The 20,684-nt window shown below is 44.4% G+C and overlaps 1 non-coding gene across 1 annotated transcript; it reads left to right on the top strand.

Moving 5' to 3' along the window:
* Nucleotides 1–17,782: 17,782 nt before the first annotated feature.
* On the top strand, nt 17,783–17,856 carry TRNAN-GUU (transfer RNA asparagine (anticodon GUU)). Its single transcript has one exon. It is a non-coding gene; the product is annotated as a tRNA-Asn (tRNA).
* The last annotated feature ends 2,828 nt before the right edge of the window (nt 17,857–20,684 follow it).

Raw genomic sequence — 20,684 nt, 5'->3', positions numbered from 1 at the left:
CAAGGCATTGCAAAGTCAAAGAACCGCCTTCGGAGCAAACTCTGGTTCCCAGGCCTCGATAAAATAGTGGAAACAATCGTCCAGCGATGTCCGGTGTGTTTTAGCGACCAGCCTACCTAACCCTCCGGTGCCAGTGATCACCGAGGAAGGACCGACGTCTCCATGGGTGCGAGCCAGCACAGATTTCGGCAGTCTCCCCGGGGGGAAGTACATGATGGTCGTGGTGGATGACTTCTCACGGTACCCCGAGGTGGAGATCCTGTCCTCGACTGCCGCCTCCGAGGTAGTTCCCAAGCTGAAAAAGATACTTGCCACCCATGGCCTCATTGGGGAACTGCGCACGGACAATGGTCCACCTTTCAATGGCGCCGAGTTAGCGGATTACCTGCAATCCCACCGTATCAAGCACCGACACATAACCCCGAGGTGGCCCCAAGCTAACGGGGAAGTTGAGAGGCTAATGAGGACCCTGAACAAAACCATTCAGATCGCACTGGCGGACGGCCAGGGCATAGAGCTAGCCCTCTATCAATTCCTACGCGAATACAGACTGACGCCCCACTGCACCACAGGGGTTCCTCCGAGCCGCCTCTGTTTTAGCAGGACAGTCACAGACACCATCCCACACCATCCCATGTGGGCGTCATCACCACCCCGCCTAACCGGTCCATGGAACAGAGAACAAAAAACTATTGCGAAGCATCCCGGAAAAGGAGAGCCACCGACAGCCCAATCCAAGGTGGAAAGTTCCGCCTGCCCTTCGAACTAGACCCTTGGACGGTCACGAACATCAACGGAACGCTAATCACAGCGGTCAGGCACGGGGAAGAGGTCACAAGGAATGTATCATTTTTTAAGAAAGTCCCAGATGGAGGAGAGGAAGAGTTTCCCGAGCCGGGAGGCTATCGCCCAGCAGTACCCCCAGGTCGCCGAGAAGCCACGGAAGAAGAGTCAGCCACGGAAGAAGAGACACCACGCAGAACAGAAAACACAGGGAGCACCTCGACCACGCCAACCCATGGAGATCGGGAGTCACAAGGAACACAGAGTTGCCCAGGCGTGGCTGATACAGACTGTTCTGAGGACATGTTTCAAATCCTTCCAGACGGGCCCAGCCAGAGCAGGTACCATCTACGCCCATGTCCGCAGTCATCCCAGAGGTACCGAGATTTTGTGGCCCGCTGTCGACTGCCGAAGTGAAAGTGGGCTGTACCTCCGCCAAGACCAAGTAAGACTGTTCTTTTGTTTGTTCATGAAACCCACAGAGACTTGCGTTTGAGACTTTAAAGATGTTTTGTCGCTAAGCCCCATGTTTGTTAGGTTTTTGCATTTGTGGGTAAAGGAGGAATGTAGTGTTTGCCTGAGCTGGACCCAACCACTGTAACGGGGGTCCCAGGCGATATGTAGTGAGCCACTCCTGAGCGTGCGCACAGTTGGACGTGCCCTACGTCCACACGGAGGGCACGTTCGTAAGAGAATAAAGAGCCCGGAGCGCTGGGCGTGGGCAGGCAGTAAGCTGGCCATTACCAGAGTACACGTGTGGTGTGGTATCATTCCTAGGCCATAGGCCGCAACTCTACAGGCCCTTCACTGTAGTTGATTCTACTGGTGACATATTTTGAGATATCAATTTATTAGGCAAATGATTTAGCAGCGCTCATCCCGTGTGGGTAGGGATATGATTTTCAATGTCTCCACCTGCTTGGAGAGATGGCAAAACTCACATATTGTACTTTCTTTGATGGGGTCTGCATTCATAATTTTAACCTGCGTTTCAGACGAATATCAATCAGCCTTTTGTTTCTTAGTAAACCCTAGTTCACATTGTTTTCGCCATCGTGTGGCATTACCCGCCCACAAAAGCGGCGCCCTCCTTGTCAGCTGACAGGTAGATCCTTCTGTATGGAGAGATGTTAACGTTGTGTGGAGATACCGACATTATAACACAATAGCAGCAATGGCAATTAAAATACCCTGAGTAAAAGGGTTTAGCTAATTAATTAACTTCAGTGATCAAATGTATGAACGGTTGAAAACAAATTCAGGCAGCGTTCCGTGCCCTGCTCCCTGCATCCTGTTAACGGAACTATGGGGCACCTGTGGCGCTTCGCTCAGTTCACAATATCTTTCGTAGAGTGTTTTTGGTTGTCTTTCCTAGCATAGCAGTCTCGTTAAAATAAAATATCTAGATTGAGTCTTTTTTTCAATTACTCTATTTCTATTATTAGGTGCTGTGTGCCATCTGGTGGTCATTTTGTAGAATGGCATGTTTTTGTTGCAAATGAGCTATGGACATCGTACAAAACACCATTGTTCTGGCGGAAAATGATACTTAGGGTGGGTTTCCCTCCAAAGATTTTGCTTATGCTGTGAAGATAGTATAATGGCCCAAGGAAATTTCGCAAATAAAACTCAAATCATGTCATTTGATTCATAATTGAATGCATTGCAGCAGCAAATAGCATACAAAAATTGTAAGCTTTAAAAAGATTGTTCAGTGTGGGAATGTCAAAGTCATTGATGCCGGCGTGGCTTACGCATCCATGCAAGATAGCGGCGACTTGCTGACCTCCGTCTTTTCACGGAGAGATGGAATGGAATTTCAACCACATTGAGATCACGCTTAGTGCCTCCAAAGCGGGTCTCTAGAAGAATATTGCAGTGCCATGCTTTTGAGCTGACGGGAGACGCAATTTCCCAATTTTTCAGCATTTTACACCGCAACGAAGTCTTCTCCTCATCACGAGCGGCCGCCATTTTGAGCAGTGCAACGCTCGTGCTAATCTTCTCCTCATGTCTCTCATATGAATGGCGATATTTGGGTGAGCTTTTCTTCATTTCTCACCATTTTCATGATCCCCCATGTATTCATGACTCCTGCTCTGGTTCTGTTTCAAACCAGTATCAGAGGGTTTTGCCTCTATGACTTTCATTAAAATCCTTCAACCCCACTTAGTCTTAGGGATCTTCCGATGCTGCCACGACATGGGGATCTAATTTGCTGGACGAATACAACCACTATTAAAGCTTGTGTTCATTTGGTGCCCACAGAGCAAAGGATTTAATGCTGGTTTTTTGTAACCTTCATATGTCTTTACATAATTCTACTACACATCCATAGCATAAATCATAGTGGAATCAAACTTGCCTCTACTTACCTCTGTGCCTGTTCCTGAGGTGTAGTGTTTGTATTTACAGTTGTGGTGGGGTGGTATCTCACAAATTCTTTCTTACACGTTTATGGGCAGTCTCTCTCCTATTAAAAATCCTCCTCATCGTCAAGCATGCATCACTAAAATGTCCAGCGATTCACTTAACCTTTCTAGGGCATCCTCCTCTGGCACAAAGCCAAAAAGAGTCAAGAATGACCTTCCATCTCCGATTCAGTTATCTTTAAACCTGGTCCTGGATGAACTACGTGCTCTCAAACCATTTATGAACGCCACCAACGAGAAATTACAGTTAATTGAGGATCGTTGGATCAATATGGAAGTCTAAATCACCGAGATAGAACAGCGTTTGGGCCATATCCAAGACTTGACGACTCCTCTGCTGGAACAAGAAATCCCAAAACTTAAGCTTCGTAACGAGGATCTCGAAAATCATAACAGAAGGAATAACCTACGTATTCATGGTTTACCGGAGAATATTGAAGGCCCTGACCTCCTTTCCTTCTTGAAGAAATTTTTATCTGCTCTCTTAAGTCTTCAGTTTTCCGCTCCTTTAAACATCCAAAGAGCACATCGCCTTGGTCGTCCCCAACCTCACTCTAACAAACCGCTGGGTATAATAATGCGGTTCTGAGAATTCACCCATCTACTGCAAGTGCTGAAGAGTGCCAGAGAGAAACATCGTCTTGTTTGGTCTGGTCACAACATTTTTATTTCTCAGGAACTTTCTAATGCAACCAATGCTAGACGTAAAGAATTTTTAGCACTATGTCCTCAAATGAGATCTCTGAACATTGGCTATGGCATATTACATCCCTGTCTCTACAAAATCACCTACAAAGGTGTCTCCCGTTCATTTGAAGACAAGACGAAATTCAAGATGTTTCTGCAAACCATCACCAGGACACCTATGGACACAAATATATAATGTTTATATATCTTTACAATGTGGTTATTAACTTCCTTTGTTTCTAGTTTTATTCACTAATTCTGTTTCTTCCATTACAGGTTATGTGGTTGGAATGTTCTTCGTTTATTTTTTCCTCCACTGTTGTTCTTGTCTTCGGGTGCTGACATGCCTGTCTCACTTCTCATTCTCTTTTTCCTTCAGATCTGTTCTTGATCTGTCTCTTCTTTTTTCAATCTTCCTTACTCCTTTTTCATTCCCTCTCACTAACCCCTATCCTTTCCATTCCGGTTTTCCTTTTCTATTCCTTCTTTTTTTTTCTTATAACTCTAACTCTACAATTTTACTTGTTTTTTGTAACCCCCTTATATTAGTCTATTTTTAATGAACGGGAGCTTTTTGTTTTCATTTTTGTCTCAGCAGTGTGTCTTCAATGTTCCTGTATCCTTGTCTTGATACTACAGTATGTTTAATGTTGTGTCGTGGAACGTCCGTGGTGTAGGTCAAATTACTTTTTTTACAAGAAACTCATTGTAATGACACTGAATCATTCAAACTCAAACGCCAATGGGTGGGTCAGGTTGTTTTCTCACCTGCTCTTATCCGCAAGGGAGGTGTAGCCATTTTATGTCACAAATCCTTAAAGCTTCAAATTTTATCTACCGAATATGATACAAGTGGACGATGGGTATTACTTAATGCCATGTTACATAAGAAACAAGTTGCCTTCTTTTTTACATCTATGTACCAGTTAAACCTGACCCAGATTTTGGGAATATGATCAAATTAAAATTGTCTTCCATTACTAATCCCAATATCATTGTTGCTGGAGATTTTAACAATTGGCTTGATCCTTTTTCCGACAGGAAATCTAATTGTAAATTTAAACCTGATAAATCCCACAAAGCATTTCAGTCCGCTATTGCCTCTCGTTCATGCTATGTATGTATGTAAGATATGTAATCCTGATAAATATGAGTTTACATTATTTTCCAATGTTCATCACACCATGTCACGTATTAATTATTTTTTGGTTTAAAAGCCTCTATTCCCCTCTATCCGATCTTCTGAGATTGGATCTATTTTTATTTCTGACCATGCCCCTATTTCTGCTTCATTTTATTTATCCTTAACTACTTCCAAGCATGTTCGATAGAGAGTTAATAACTCCCTCCTATCTGACCAAAATGTATCTGACCAAAATTACGTCTCAGAGGCTACCTCCTTTATAACTGAATTTTTCCAATTTAGCAGACCGAGTGATACCTCTATCCACAATGATTGGGACGCTTTTAAAGCCTCTTTCAGAGCCTTTACCATTGCCTACACTGCCAAGAAGAAAAAATTACTGAACGTCCATTACCTATCTAATCTACAACATATCAAAACTCTTGAACACACATATTTTACATCCAACTGCCCTACACACCTTCGGGATCTTGTAAAGGCAAAATCCGACTTAAATAAACTAGCTACTATTGATGCGTGCAACATTTTACTTAAAATAAAGTCTAAATATCATGGGGTCAAAACAAAGCGGGTAGAATGCTGGCCAATTACTTAAAGGTGAAAACGGAAAGGAAAACTACTGGTCCTATTTGTAATACCCTTGCCAACAATTTACTACATTCTGACTCAGACATTATAAATGCTTTCCGGTCCTAATACAATTCACTATATACGGCTGATACTCATCCTTCTGAAAACGTTACTTGTTCCTTTTTTGATAATCTTCCTTCTCCTCCTTCCATACTGGATGTCATGTCTTTTCTTAAAAAGGATATTTCATTGCAGGAGATTTTAAATGCCATTAAATCCCTAAGAAAAAGTCGAGGCCCCTGGTCCTGACGGCTTTTGTATTGAACTTATATCTTCTTTTTCATCCACCTTTGCTCCTCATTTACTTGAGCTTTATTCCTCTTTTTCTCAAAATCGAATACTGAAGACTCCTTTTTAGATGCTCTTGTTGTAATTATTCCCAAACCTGATAAAGATCACACCCTTTGTCAAAATTAATGCCCAATCTCATTAATTAACTATGACTGTAAAATCTTTGTGAAAATTCTTGCCTCTAGACTTGATGATGTTATATCCCTGCTTATCAAACCAGATCAGTCTGGCTTTATCAAAGGAAGGCTCGCTTCTGACAATGCTAGAATGTTTTCTAACATTCTTACATTAGGGAAAAAATACCCTGACCCTCTTGCCGCACTATCGTTGGATGCTGAGAAGGTTTTTGACCGTATAAATTGGCATTTCATGTTTGAAACTCTTCATTGATTTGGATTTGGTCCCAAATGTATTTCTTTTATTAAGTTATTATACTCAGAACTTTGTGCCTGTGTTTCTGTCAATGTTTTTTTATCCCCATATTTAAGTCTGCACAGAGGCACTAGAAAAGGTTGCCCTCTTTCCCCACTTTTATTTCTTCCTTTCCTGGAACCTTTTCTCAAATGCATTTGTCATAATTCCCTTATAACTGGTGTTCAATACAACTCCCATGAAATAAAATTATCCGCTTATACAGATGGTATTTTGATCTATTTTTCAAAACCTACCACCTCCCTAACCCCCTTTCTACAGGAATTAGATTTATATTCCAAAATATCCGGATACAAGTTAAACTTCTCTAAGTCTGAAATGTTATCTTTAAACTCCTTATGCTACCATTACATGTTCCCGGATACCAACTTTAAGTTGTGTCAGTCTAAATTCAAATACATAGGTGTTTGGTTTTTACCTACCATTCCTCAGACCCTTTCCATTAATTTCAGCGCATTAAAACTCAAGATTCAAAACCTACTCTCTTCCTGGTCCCCTCTCTTTCTATCCTGGTGGGGCAGACTGGATACTATCAAAATGATGATTTTTCCTTTCATCCTTTTCTTGCTTTCCATGTTACCCTTTAGAATTCCAAATTACTATTTTAACCAAATGAATTCTCTTTGCATTAAATTTCTATGGAAAAACAAGCCTGCTTGCATTGCTCTATCTAAATTAATTAAACCAAAAACTGAAGGAGGTGTACGATTCCCTAATTTTAAATTATATCATACTGCTTTTTTAATTAGACAATTCTATGCCCTAAATAAGCAATATGATGATTTACCGACACCTCACTGGATTACGTTTGAACGCTCCTTGTTACATGAGTTCTCTTTTAAGGACATTTGTTTTATGTCCAATTGTACTTTTATTTCCAAATATCCCATTTTAAAATATTCTCAACACTTGATACACTCTCTATTCACTGATGGTGCTAACTGTCATCAAGCCTTCCTTGCCTCTTCCATGTGGTATAATAAATTCATTAATTTCTGCCACAAATCCATTTACTTCAAACCCTGGAAAGAAAAGGGTATTTTACATGTTCACCAAATTATATCCCATAACTCTGTCATACCCTTCACTACATTACAAGAACATTATAACTTACCCTCATCATATACATCCCAATACTCACAATTAGCAATGGAGCTTGCATCGGTTTGTCAGTTAATGATTTTCCTGATTACCTCATTCCCTTTATCCCCTGACCCCCTTGTACAATATCTCCTCTGACCTTTGCCCCAAAGCTTCACTTATATACAAACTTTTAGCTACCCCAATAATTGATAGACAGAAATCATCAGTCGAACTGGCATGGGAACAAGACATTCCGTTAATCCTTTCGACTCAAAGATGAGATAAATTAAGGCATAACATTTTTACCACTTCTAGAGCTGCTAACATCACTCATCCTTATTTTTCTTATACAATAGAGTGGTTTGTACACCCGTTTTTATTCATAAGATTAATCCCTCTTCTTTCCCCCTGTGTTGGTCTTGCCTCTCCTCTGATGCTACACTATTACATTTAATTTATTACTGCCCCAATGTTTTTAAATTTTGGAACTCCATTTGGTCCATGTCCTCTATGATATTTCAATGTTGTACTCTATTATCAATTCAAAATGTTTTTCTTGGATCCATGTCTGATGATTTTTGCAACACCTCTTTAAAACTGAAACTGCTTGATCTTTTTATTGCTCTTGCTTTTAAAGTTATTTTAACTTGCTGGAAAGATAATTCTAAAATATGTACCTTAACATGGTGGAATCTTATTTGTAATGAACATAGAATTTCTACTGTCCTTGCTCTAACACTATCTCAGAAAATTAAATACGATTTACTATGGCTCCCTTTTACTTCTTTCTTATCTTCACACCCTTCTTTACACTAGTTCTTTTTACCACCCTCCCCCTTCTCCTTTTCTTTTCTTTCCTCTTTTTCCTTTCCCAATCTTATAAAAAAATTATATGTATATATAATTACTTGTTTTAGTATGTACCTTTAATTCCTTTTTAGGTCTCGCTGAGTCAGCGCGCCTGAGCTGCTTGGAGAGACATTTTGTATGTGAGTTTTTTAAGTGCTGCTGGCTGGCCTAGCGCTTGCGTGCAAGTGAGCGTGTACGCGTGCAGCCGCCAAAAGCTAGGCTAGCAGCACTCAGGAACGCCCTTCTGCGTCATCGCGATCACTTTCGCTTTCACAGCAATCGTGATCGCGATGACTTTCGTGGCCAATGCTGGTGGAGCTGCACTCATTGTTGCATAGCTGTATCTGTCTGGGCCCGACAGTAAAGGACCCTTCACTACAGTCTCGCTATTCTTTGGTCCGATTCCGAGCAGCCAGAGACTCTCGGCTAGCCCCACCCAGTGTATACAAGCTGGGCGTTATCCCCTGCTGCAGATGTGGCTTGGATGCGCAGCCGATAGGCCTCACTCACCGTGCAGCCATGGGCTCAGTCCCGGCCCATCCCCAGTTGCAGACTAGCATCTCTGCCTGCCCGAGGTCGCACATACAGCCGTGACAGATCTTCTCTCAGAGTCCCTCTCACCTCGGATCTTCGTCTGCAGTTGATCGCAGGTCCCCAGCCTCCGGCCCGATACCTCTGATTTTCGCAACCACTTTTAGGCCGCCGGTCGCAGCAACTGCCCCCACTGCTGTATTGGGCTCCAGGGCTCAGTCTCTTCGCCGTATAACGCACCGTTGGTTTCACCTTCGCTTCTTCTACACACCGAGAGTGTGGCATTTATGCAGTCACTGGCACGGTTTCAAACGGATTTAGTGCCGGTCTGAAAAGGCTGGTCTAAAGTGCGTCCACCATGTTGGACCACTTGGCCATTCCCCCATGAATCACAATTTTGAAGGGGCGTGTCATGGTCGTCTCTTGCAAACTGTACTTTGTACCAGGATGATCTCAATGGTTTGCAGCTGTAATTTCAATTGCATGCCATTAAAAAGTTACCACCTCATAAAACTATTTACAAAAGGAAAAAGGTCCCCATTGAAGCCTTACCATGGCTACTTGGGATAAAGGTTGCAGGGGGAGTGGTCAGTGGTCCAGGGGCAACTGCCAGTTCTCACTGAAACGATTAAAAAAAGAAAGGCTTTTTTCCTTTGTTTTTTAATTTTTTTAAAGCAGGCAAGTTGGCGTACTGGAGCCACACGTGGCTACAGTATGTTTCATACAACTTCCAGCGTGCCAGTAGGTATGACTACCCAAATCTGAAATGTAAACAGTAACTAATAGGACAATAACAATGCATATCAGTGCTGCTGGCTGGCCTAGCGCTTGCGTGCACGTGAGCGTGCACACGTGCAGCCACCATGCGCTAGGCCAGCATCACTCAGGAATGCCTTTCTGCGTCAGCGCGATCAGTTTCGCTTTCACAGCGATCGTGATCGCGATGACCTTCGTGGCCAATGCTTGTCTTTTTGGCAGTTAAGTCAGGAACTTTTTTTTTACATTCTTTGTGTGATTTCTGGGTACATCATTCACTTCTCCTCTCTCTCAGTGATACGTGGTCGATCCTAAGCGATGAAGGCGTCTTTATCAGCAGGCCTGCGGCATCCTTGCTTCTTGAAAGTCTTTCACTGCGTAGCGTTTTCCATTTATGATGCAGTGGAGGTGGAAAGGGGGGCCCCATTGACAAAGAATTCTTTCGTTTTGCAGTTGCAAAGTAATTTCTTTGAATACTCTACATCTTGCCAATGTGTAAAAAGAGACTTCCTGGTAGAATGATACTGTTTTGCGTGTAAAAAGTACAGTTTCTTCTTTTTGAGCTTCGGAAATGTGTCCTTCTTTTTCTTGGAAAATGTGAAAGAGTGTCAGTACATCTGTTGAGAGATTCCTTTCTTGTTGGAACAGAATACACTCTGTGTGTGCAGTCCAGTTGGATGGTCTTATCTTCTGGCAAGTGTAGCAGCTGTGAAAAATATTAGCTAGTCTCAAAGTTTTTATGGTTTAAATCTTTTTTTATTGATTTTAAATGGAGTTGTACACATACAACCACCTACATCCAAAGGCTGGTGAGGTGTTACTTTCCTAAAAGGGCCATTATTAGGGAACATAAACAACATACTGATCCCATCAACAACAACCACACACCTTGCTCCCTGTCCCCATTCAATCTGGGAATTTTGCGTATGATATCTTTTGTCACATTACCCTCTTATAGTCCTTTCCAGGCAGCCTTCTTTTCAAAGCTATATTGTGCCTGCTCAGTGAGCTAATAGTCTGTTAGGTTGTGTGAGTTTGCATTTTACAAAGGATTCTAAGATATTGCAGGCAGGAAAGCTCACTAAATTCTGCTGAGAGAAAGCCAATACACTGCTCTCAAATTTTCTTGAAGTGCACCTTGCGATTCTCCCAGGCTGGCAGCAGTTTTCCATGCCAAACAGTTTCCAAAGCCTGGTCAGTCAGTCTCCATATTCTGGTGCTTGTTCCTTCCCTCATTTTGCCGTGTTTGCTTGCCTGGCAGTGCATAGTGTCATGAAGATACGTTGAAAAAATGCAGATCTCAAAGGGAAAGTTTGCTTATTTGGAACAGCCAGCAAAGATGTATGGTGAGAGTTGCTAAATGTCTATTGAATATAGTGTTTCTGTTGGAGAACACCTCCCGACAATAGCGATGCAGTTTAGGGCATCTCCATGCCAAGAGTTTATGTGTGTGCCTTTCTCCAGCAGTTTGCTGATATTACGGGATGCCATCTGTGGACTCTTTCTGATGTGTAGTACAGATGATACTGTTTCTAGGTCTCACCTGACCCAGCGCTTGCGCTGGTCTGGCGAGACTTAAAGTAAGGGCTTCAAAAAATGCTACAGCCGGCCACAGCTTACAGTGCATGTGCACGGGTGCGCGCTTGAGCAGAGGCGCCATATGGCGTGATTACTGCTGCGCACGCACCACTCGCGCACATGCACTGCAAGCTGTGGCCGGCGGTAGCATTTTTCCCCCACCACGGCAGTCATTTCTCGAAGCGGGCGCTTGCTTTTTTTTTCTGTTTATTACTTCTATGTAGTATGGTAGCACCCGTGCTTTAGCTTAAACATCTTAGGCTAAAGTCGGGTGCTGAGATTGCTTCAAAAGTAAAGAAATAGACAATTCTTTACTTATGAAGTAATCTCGGCACCCGACTTTAGCTTAAGATGTTTAAGCTAAAGCACGGTTGCCGTCATTACTACAGAGCAGTAATAAACTGAAACAAGCATTGGCATAGCCAATAGGTCTCGTTTTTGGGACCTTATAAGTATTTAGTTATGCAACTGTTTCATGGCTAAACACTTATAAGGTCCCTAGGGCGAGACCTATTGGCTATGCCAATGCTTGTTATTCTTCTTAATGCATTAGGTTGTTTTTACTTATGTCTTTTTGATATTCAGTTAAGTGCATTCATTACTGTTGCTATATCTGTATACATGATGTCTTTATAATACTAATTCCTCACCTTATGCCAAGTATTACTCTGGTACTTTCTTTTTATATCAATAAAAATTATTGAAATAAAAATAAGAGTAATTGATGCCACCAACTGGGCAGATATGATCCTGGGGGATCGGACTTGGAAGGTTTTGTGGTGGAGCAGGGGATTGTGGCTTGGCTCAACTTCTCGCCATCCGAACCTCAAGGTCAGGGTGAACTGCATCCATGTCCCCGCAGAGGTTGCTGAAGTTGTGGGGCTCTCTGGCTCTTTAAGGTTGGCATGGTTGGAAGCCCCTTCCATAGCCACAAAAAGAGCGATAAGCAGAGGCCTAAGGCTTTGGCTGTACCCCGTGAGTCCTTAAAACGCTTAAGAGCCGCATCTGCTTTGTCTCCGAAGAGACAGGAGCCATCAAAGGGCATGTTCATAAGGTTTGGTTAGACATCCCCTGAAAATCCAGATGTCCTCAGCCAGGTGTGGCATCGTATGACCACAGTCGAGGAAATCGCTCTACCTAGCAAGTTTGTCATGTCAAAGCCGCATCAGATGGCGAACTTCGCTGCATCTCTCTTGTCTGAAATTGCTTGGGAGAGCAGAACCTGGTCCTCCCCCAAGGCTCCGAGAAGCACCGGCGCAACTGTATCCCATATCGAATGGGAAAACGACTCAAAAGACATGCGGTGTTCTCAGACCTCAATGCTAGACTGGCGGAAGAGAACATTTTCTTCCCAAAGCTTTCCAGTCTTTTAAATTACCTGCCCAGGGGTGCGGAAGGGAACGTGCCACGGAAAGTTAAAGCTTGGTCAACCAAGCTTGGTGGGGATGGGTGGCCGGTGAGGAAAGCTGGGTCACCTGTTGCAGGGTAATGACAGCAGGCAATCATTCTGTTAATAGGGGCCCTTGTGCTGGGCTTGGACCAGGTGCCCAGAAGAACATCCGTCAACTTGAAGTTCTCCTGAGGCGGAAGCCGGGAGGTTTTGTTAAATTTTAAAATTGCTCTTTTAATCATTATTGTGTACTATTACCTGTTTACTCGGGCTACCAATCACGCGCACATTGGGACCGCATCCCTCCTGGTCTCACCCCTGCCTTAACACCGCTGTCCGGATCCTCGCCGCTTCGGTGAGTTGCGGTGTAGGGGGTGACTGTGGCGGACATCTTGGGTGGGGTGGAGAGCGGACAGCGCTCTAGTCTATCTGAGGACCAGGACTATAAGTTCGCATGCCAGCGCGCGCGCGCAGCGGGCGAGCGCAACGGGCGCGCCGCCAGCGCGCCTAAGGCGCGCTAAAGGCAAGCCCGTCTGCGCCCGTCCGCGACCATTCGGGACCAGGGGCCATGTCCCCTATCCCCAGGTCTTACCAAACAAGGCTCTATAGCGCAGATGATCTATTAAATCTGCGCGATATCACGAAAACAGACTGTCTGCACCTTTTCAATGCATTAGATCTCCCTGAGGTCTGTCCTTTGTGCAAACATGTGTTCCATAGTACTCTGTCTCCTTCCAATATACAGGATTTTAATTTGCTGCTTTTAAACTGTAGATCTTTACCTAAGCACAAGACCGAAATTAATCTGATGTTGGAAGAACACATGCCCGACGTAACCTTCCTAACAGAAACTTGGCTGACGCCAGACTCTGATCCAGATATCGTATCTGCCTTACCCTCGGGTTTTCAGATTCTACGAAAGGGGTGGGAGAGGAGGCGGCCTGGCAATTGTATATAAAGAACAATTTCCCTGTCGAAGTATGGCCAGCTCTATTCCCGACTGCAAAAGCCTTGCTTTTAGTATTAACTTCTCCCCTAATACCTGCTTCTCAGGCACCCTGGTCTATAGACCCCCAGGCCCCTCGAGGCAGTTTCACAAGGTCTTGCCCTCGATTCTAGCTGAAGATGTTACAACATTTTCGAACTATACAGTGTTGGGCGACCTCAATTTCCACTTTGATGCCGCCCATGACCATATCGCTAACGAGTTAGCGAATGACCTAGCGGCCTTACAACTGGAGCAGCTGGTTGACTCTGCCACTCATTCTAAGGGCCATTTATTAGACCCTGTGTTCAGCAATTGTTCTGATCTTAAGGCTGGACACCCCGTTGCTCTTCCATGGACGGATCACTTTCTTGTCCCTCTTCTATGGTCTACCTATACACCTCCCCGCTTAATTCACTGCGAGAAGAATTTTAGAAACTGGTCGAAACTCTCTGCAGAATCCTGGTTCAACAGCCTTGCTGGCTCACGCCCTCCCCTCAACATGGATCCTAACATAGCCAATCAGGAGTATGAAGAGTGGATCTCTCATTCTCTTGAGATTATTCTCCCCCTTCAAAAAATCACCACAAAACGTCTACAAAAATCCGCCCCATGGTTCTCTGAGGAACTTAGGAAAAAAAAGAGGCATTGCAGGAAATTGGAAAGACGCTGGCGACTCGAATTTCTCTCAAGTGACAAAGCTCTTTACAGAAAGGCAATTAGAGCCTATAAAAATGAGGTTAAACTCGCCCAAGCAACTTATTTTTCCACTAAAATTTTGCGGGCTAAATCTAAACCCAAGGAAATCTTTCAAGTAGTAAAGAGTCTCAATAAACCTCCTCCGCCGTCCACGCTACCTTGTAAAACGCTAACCCATTGTAACAACCTGGCAGCCTTTTTTCACCAAAAAGTTCTCCAAATATATTCTTCCTTTTCTGCCACTGACTCTCATCTGGTTTCTCAGACATGGCCCTGTTATGCGGAATTTTCTCCTCAATCCTTGGCCACCTTGGAATGTTTCCCTATGTTGGAACAGGACTCTTTGGAGTCTTTGGCACGGCAAGTGAAATCCGGATCACCTTCTGACCCTGCCCCTCCAAAGGCTATGATTTCGGTTATTCAGGCGGTTCTCCCTACCATCAAGAATCTCCTCAACGCTTCCATCATTGCCGGCATAGTCCCAGCACACTGGAAGCAGGCTATGGTCCGTGCCTTGCTAAAAAAAAACAATCTGGATCCTGGCGATTTTAGTAACTATCGCCCCATTTCCCTGCTCCCTTGGATAAGCAAGATCTTGGAGAAGCACATCAAGTTCAAGTTCAAATTCAAATAACTTTATTCGATTGTAAACCTTACAATCATAAAAGCACAATTCATAAAACATACAATTAAAATCAGACCATCCATTTCATTTATACAGCAGAAATTTACATAATCAATATAAGACAAAAGTAACAGGCAGAACAAAGCATGTTTAAGAATATAAATAGTTATGACAAGGTTAAAAAGATTAAAAATACATAACAACAATAACAGCATAATTAACCCTGCATACAAATAAGGTGCAGTCACAATTCAGGAGTTGAAGGTAATAAAGTGCTGGTTTGATCTGTGTGAATTTCAGTTCTTTCAGGCATGGTTTTAAAAATAACCTCCGAGGTACTATATAATAAGGACAAATAAATAAAAAGTGTGCCAGATCTTGCGGAGACTTCCCGTCGCAGCCGCAAGCTGGCAACACTTGGCCTCGATGGGCCCCACTCGGGACCGCTAATAAGTAATGAAACAAGTCAAAACGGAACCTTGTTAGTAGATAGCGTTCGTAGCTAGACATAGGCCATGATAAATATGGTTCCATTTGTAGACAGGTTTTAAGTAAGACATGTTTCCTAACACTGTCTTTCTGGAACTCAACCTCTTCCCGGGCAAAATTCCTGGTTATCATAAATATATTTTTCACAAAAAGGGCATCTATTTTAGTAATGGAATTTGGGGTTAGAAACAGGTCCGGCCGACCTATTTCAGTAAAACAGTCTTTAATGTACTTCAACCACGGAACCTTTAGCCTACCATCTCATGTTAAAGCTTCTTTTAGTATATCATGGGTGAGAGGTATATCATTATTTAACCAGCAGTTCAACCAGCATAATAGGGGGTTTACTGCTATTCTGTCGCTAAGGTGGGGGACACCTAACTCCTCGTGTACCGAGAAGTTTCCGGTTCCCCTTGGGAGCCTCAGTATCTTCTTCAGAAAATTATTTTCTGTAACCTCCAGGTCTCGCGTCTGGCTGTAGCCCCAGAGCTCGCTTCCGTAGCAAGCAACGGCAACACTTTTAGCCTGGTATAGTTTAAGTAAGGCAGCCACCGGACTATTGCCCATTTTTCTCGTGAAGCCAAGTATGGCTGCGTTAACGCGGGTTACCTCGCCCTTCTTCTTGAGAACAGCAGGGCCCCAAGATAATTGGTGATCAAGAAGAACCCCGAGGTATGAAAAGGTTTTGGAGGTTGGAATGTTTTCCCCATTTATGTTGAAGAGATTAGGTTTTCGCGACCCTAGGCCTATCTTCATAGCATAGGACTTAGAATTGTTAATACTTCGGCCTCGGGACTCCATGAAATCAAAGAAAGAATTTAAGAGTGTCTGAAGGCCGATTGCTGTCCTTGAAATAAGGACGTAGAACAATCACAGGAGTTATACCCATAGACCCAACTGAGATTGCGTAAATGCTTGTAAATTCGACAATATCTCAGCAGGATATATTGAATTATTTGGAAAGGTATGTACAAGACATTACAAGGAACACAAGAGAGGAGACTTAAGGTTGTTCTTTCAAAGCGCCAATAGGCGTCATATATTTAGAAGATCAAAAGAATTGCAGTAATAAGAGCACAACAGGGTATAAATACTCTGGCAACCCTAGTGGAAAAAGGTGTACAAAGTGCTCGTGCTAGTGAAACAACGGCGCTAGTGACAACGTGAACAAACCACAACAGACGGCGCAAAAGAAGCAATATATACAATACAAGGTTCATATAACAATTTACTCAATAGTATAATTGGTATTTTTCATTGTTTCAATGAACCAGGTTTGCGTGCGCCAAGGACGTTTAGGCTGGTGGATAGTGGTCGACGGCGTTTCGATCCTGTCAATTTAGGATCGTCATCAGGACCTGGGTCGCCTAAATTGGGAGTGCTCTGTAAAAAACAATTTCCGGATCAGAGCGGCGGTCAGGAGGAAAGAAGAGAGGAGAGCTGGGGCAGGAAACAGCAGGGGGGAAGGGGGGGAGAAAACTGAGAAAGAAAGATAGGGAAAATGAGAAGGAAAGATAGGGAAACAACAAGGAGGGGAGTGGGGGAAAACGGGGGGAAAAAGGGGGTTGAAGGAGCGATGTAGCGGGAAAAGAAGGAAGAGAAACAAGCATTGGCATAGCCAATAGGTCTCGCCTTTGGGACCTTATAAGTGTTTAGCCATGCAACAGTTGATTTTGTTGCACCAAAGATATTGACTGCAAAGCTAAATATTTAGAAGGTCCCAAAGGCGAGACCTATTGGCTATGCCAATGCTTGCTTTTTTTTACAGTTTGCTTTAGCTGAAACGCTGTTGTAGTTTTCCACTCTCTGCCACTGTTGCATTTTCCTCGTCTGAGAGGAGGTTGCAGTCCCCTCTACCCTGACACGTTCTTGAGTTTTTCTCTCAAGTGTGACACTGTTGCAGGGTTCCTTGTCCACGTCTGATCCTTGAACGACCAATAGACTTTGGCAGAAAACTAAGAACGAGTTACAGCGCTGTACTGCTGATAAGAGAGTGAATGCAGTGACGTCACCAGTGTGTCATTAGTTCTATAGCAAGGAAGGAAATGGTCCTGGCGGCAGTTTGAACAGTGAATGCATCAATGAGGCATCTGTGGACCCTCAGGCCCCTGGCCCCAGTGCCACTGCACCTGCTGCACCGGTGGGAGCCACGCCCCCGAGCGAGTGTAAGGTGCGCCGAGAAGCGCGAAAGGGAGCTAATGGACAACACAACAACGAGGCAAGCGAAGAAGGGGGGAGCGACGCGGAGAATAGAAGAGAAATGTGTCTTCCCCGTTCATCTTACTTTGTTTTTCAAACACTGTACTCGCAGTCTCTGTGTAAATAACCTCTCCACTGTGGAACACTTCTTGTACATATAGGTTGCCTTCTGGAACATGTTCAGTTGAGGTGCACACTCGTCTCTGTGGCGCAATCGGTTAGCTCGTTCGGCTGTTAACCGAAAGGTTGGTGGGTCGAGCCCACCCAGGGACGCAGTTTTATGATAAGAAATGTAATCTGCGAAATTCACACATTTTGCATAAGATTAAGGACTACACTGGAAGCTTCCCTCTCATTTAATTCCCAGCCTTATAAACTCTGTTAGTCGCATGAAATCCACGCAGTGCTGTCTCTGCTCAGGTTTGAGATCGGATTCCCTTCTCCCAGATGTGGGTGGCCGCGAGCCCCGCACACAGCTGCAAAAAGACACGTCATGCAATATTACTGCGTTAAAGGCACCTCCACCCTAGGGTCTGCCATGTCAATTTTCTATTTTGGGCTGGCCTTTGAGGGGGTGGGTCATGATAATATACGAGCTTTCACCCCACTGACATCACAGGAAATGACTTTAACATTGTGATTAGAGTTGAAATATTGATTTGCTTGGTGCCGAGGAGGCCTTTGGATACATTGAACAGGGATGTGTAAGTGCTTATCCCCTCATCACAAGTGGGCTGTGACACTCCATTTCACTGGTCAAAAGAGGTGCAGCAATGCCTCACTCCTGGTGTTTCCCACCCATGCAGATTGTCTGCTGAAAGCTTGTGTCTGAGAGCTCTGCGTATCATTCCTGCCTTTAAGTTCCATCGCATATTTACGAAGCTTTAAAATGACCGGTCCACCTGCGCAAAGGGTCTTCCACTGCGCGGCGCAAATCCCGATGCTCTTTTAGTAACTTTTGATCTAAGTTCGAATTTTTGTTTCGTTCAAACCTGCAAATTATGCAGCAAATGATGGATTATGCGGCCAGTATAGCAAATCCATAGTTCTGCGGAAAACGACGTGGCTTCAGAATCGCATAATTCCACTGGTCCTTTTTATAAACCAGCGAACAAGGCCCACACACGTTACAATGCCTAACTGCCAAAGTGTCCCCATTCCACTGGGCCAAGAAAAGTACAAAGTAAGTCCAGAGTTTTGCAATGAAATGCAGGAAAAGGTATTCAGAAAGAGGACTCCGTCAATCCCCCCATCAAACAAGGAAGTTAACCGCGGGGCCAAAGTGAAAGTGATTGCGGGGGGAAAATGCTACCGCCGGCCACAGCTTGCAGTGTATGTGCGCGAGTGGTGCGCGCGCAGCAGTAATCACGCCATATGGCGCCTCTGCTCAAGCGCGCACACATGCACTGCAAGCTGTGGCCGGCGGTAGCATTTTTTTAAGCCCTTACTTAAAGTCTCGCCAGACCAGCGCAAGCGCTGGGTCAGGCGAGACCTAAAAAGGGGGGGGGGGCGAGGTTGGGGTTGGGGGGCGAGGTTGGGGTTGGGGGGCGGGTCGGGAGAAAAAAGGAAAAAAGGAAAAGCAGGGATGGGGTAGAAGTGGAACAGGCAATAACTGGAAGCCTACCTGGTGCATGGGGAGAAGGCGGGGTATTCAGCAGTAGGTGAATGCTACATGAAAGGCGAGGGGAGAATCCCTCCCTCGGGGTTCTATGGAAAAAGAGGGATTAGAAAAAGGTAAGAGGTGGAAGTGGAAGGACACAAAAATAAAGGAGGGCAGCAAGGCTAACAGAGACTCACCGGAGTAAAGGATTAAAGAAACTTCGCTGGAAGGGCAACCGATGCAGTGGGAGGAACGGTATACAGCCTAGGGAAAAAGGGCAGGAGGTTACCGGCTGTCCAACGGGGATAAAACTCAGGGCGGACAAGGGCCAGAAGAAACTTACCTGAAGGTTAATGGAGCTGGAGTCAGGGCTGCGGTCGCGGAGTCAAAGGGCGATCAGCAGCGGAACAGGAATCAATCCGGATCGGGAAAATGACCGCGGGGTCGAGAGGAGCCACCAACGTGTGCAACCCTTGGACGATTAGTGACTATGTGATGAAAGACGGTGCCTCCTAAATGAAGGCGGAGTGGGCGTGACGCGGAGAAGTCGTCTATAGGACGCCAGAGACGGGAGGCGGGGAATGAGTCAGTGATCAGGTAACTAGGGTGCAGCCCGGTTGCTATGGACGCTAGGTACACGGGGAACGAAGAGAAGGAAAGGGAAGAGTTGAACGGGGCTGCCGGGGATCGAACCAGCGGAGTGAAGGACGGGGAAAGTAAAGGGGCAGAAAAGAGGGCAGACAAGGGGGAGACATGGAGCCAGGGGCAAAAAGGAAGGGGAGTTCAGGCATGTTGGCGGGGAAAAGGGGAAAGGGGAGGCATGGAAAATGAAACAGAAGGGGGACAAAAGATGAGGTAAGAAGGAGGGGGGACAATTACGACCTTATGAACACTACAATTGTGGTAAACAACAGTTTTATGAAGAGAGATGAGCATAAACAGACATCTTGGAGAAAAAACAATTAAATTGTAGAAAAACAATGTTTAAAAACATGAACTACCATTACATAGAAGGGGGTAAAGAATTTCTGGATCTGTAAGGACATGGAGGAGGGAGTACAGATTGGCAAGAGTGGGGTGTAGATGGCGCCAGGAGGGACTGCACATCAGGTGGTGTAATGAATGGTACCGTTCCACTCATCAATCGTGTTCAAGCCATGGTGTACAGAATTGCAACGAGTTATCCATTTGCATTCGCTTTTGTCAAGGAGAGCTTGAAGGTTTCCCCCTCTGGGAGGCAGGCGAGGCTGATCATTAACTTGCCATTTCATGTCCAGAGCATCGTGATTTTGTTCCAGGTAGTGTGAGACCAAAGGTGCTGTAATGGTCTTACAGTTGATTCTGCTCTTATGTTGAATAATTCTTTTTTTAATCATCTGAGTAGTTTGTCCAATATAGAAGAGATGGCAAGGGCACTCGATGGCATAGATCACATTCTGTGAGCGGCAGTTGGTAAATGTGTTCAGGGTATGTGATTGGTTGTTGAACTTGAAATCCTTGG

This window comes from Triturus cristatus, chromosome 3_1 (assembly GCF_964204655.1).
Source record: "Triturus cristatus chromosome 3_1, aTriCri1.1, whole genome shotgun sequence".
Taxonomy (NCBI): domain Eukaryota; kingdom Metazoa; phylum Chordata; class Amphibia; order Caudata; family Salamandridae; genus Triturus; species Triturus cristatus.
Note: the sequence above shows the minus strand (reverse complement) of the source record. Positions and strands in the feature narration are given on the sequence as shown.